Source organism: Bison bison, unplaced genomic scaffold (assembly GCF_000754665.1).
Source record: "Bison bison bison isolate TAMUID 2011002044 unplaced genomic scaffold, Bison_UMD1.0 scf7180017864185, whole genome shotgun sequence".
NCBI lineage: Eukaryota > Metazoa > Chordata > Mammalia > Artiodactyla > Bovidae > Bison > Bison bison.
This window is the reverse complement of record NW_011494757.1, coordinates 1038907-1040294: the sequence shown is the minus strand read 5'-3', so window position 1 is coordinate 1040294 and position 1388 is coordinate 1038907. Positions and strand designations below refer to the sequence as shown.

Sequence of the window (1388 nt, the reverse complement as noted above, 5' to 3'; positions counted from 1 at the left end):
CTGGTGGCTCAGTGGTAAAGAAGCCACCTGCCAATGCAGGAGACACGGGTTCAATCCCCGGTCCAGGAAGATCCCATATATGGAGCAACTAAGCCCATGCACCACAACTATTAAGCCTGGGTTCTAGAGCCTGGGAGCCACAGCTATTGAGCCATGTGCCGCAGGTACTGAAGCCTGCATGCCCTTGAGGTCATGCTCCACGGCAAGAAAAGCCACTACAATGAGAAGCCTGAGCATGGCAACTGGGCTTCCTTGATAGCTCAGTTGGTAAAGAATCTGCCTGGAATGCAGGAGACCCCAGTTCGATTCCTGGGTCAGGAAGATCCCCTGGAGAAGGGATAGGCTACCCACTCCAGTATTCTTGGGCTTCCCTTGTGGCTCAGCTGGTAAAGAATCCACCTGCAATTAGAGAGTAGCCTGCACTGGCTTCAACTGGAGAGTCGACACAGAGTATCAAAGACCCAGCACAGCCATAAATAAATATAATTATTATTTTTTAAATATAGTTGACCCTTAACAACATGGGTTTGAATTGCATAGGTCCATTCACTTGCAGATTTTTTTCAATAATAAATACTATAGTACCACTCAATCCTTGGTTGGTTGGTTCCATGGATATGGAACAGTGATTATAAACAAACCTCCTATAGAAGGAAGCCTGTATACAGAGGTCCAACTACAAGTTATACTCGGATTTTAAACTGCATGGAGATTGGTGCCTAACCCGTACATTGTTCAAGGGTCAACTGCAATGTAAAAGAATGAAAAGGCAACCAAAGAGAGGGAGATGACATTCGGGCTCCAGAGCGGGGGAGCCACTCACACACCTTGCCCAGCGGGGCTTCCGGCGGCGTCACGCCGGCGACATCACACTGGTGACGTCACGCTGGCGGCCGGAAGTGGGAGTATTCACGCCACAGACGCCGACAAAGGCCGCACAGGAGGAGCTCTTGCTCTCTGCTTTTCCTAGGGAGCTGGTTTAGCAAGACACCCCTCAGTATGTCAGTCTCGAGCCCAGGGACGGTTTTCCACCCCTAGGACGCAGCCCATGCCCTCTAACTAGCCGACGGGCAGCCCGCGTGCCTTCTGGGGCCACGGTGTCCCCAGGGACAGCTTCACTGGGAGGCCGGCAGAGCCCCCTTCCTCACGAAGAGCTGGATTTAGGTGCCCCACAGACATAGACTGGCCTCCTTCCTCTCCGCTCCAGGAGACCCACGCTGTCAGATCCTGCGGGCATGGGGTCGGATGAGCCCTCGGCTCAGGGGCTGGCAGCCCTTCCTGCACCGCCCCCTTCAGGGCGCCCTGCCTGGGAAGCGGCCCCACCTATGGCCTTTCCTCTGAAGCCTCTGTCCAACCCTTCCTCAGCCCCTCCTATCCCTCACCTGCGC

General features: G+C 54.3%; 1 protein-coding gene across 1 annotated transcript in view; it reads right to left on the bottom strand.

The window, feature by feature from the left end:
- ACAD8 (acyl-CoA dehydrogenase family, member 8) overlaps nucleotides 1–1388 on the bottom strand; it is an 11339-nt gene that overhangs the window by 5000 nt on the left and 4951 nt on the right. The gene's annotated exons all lie outside the window — the stretch shown is intronic.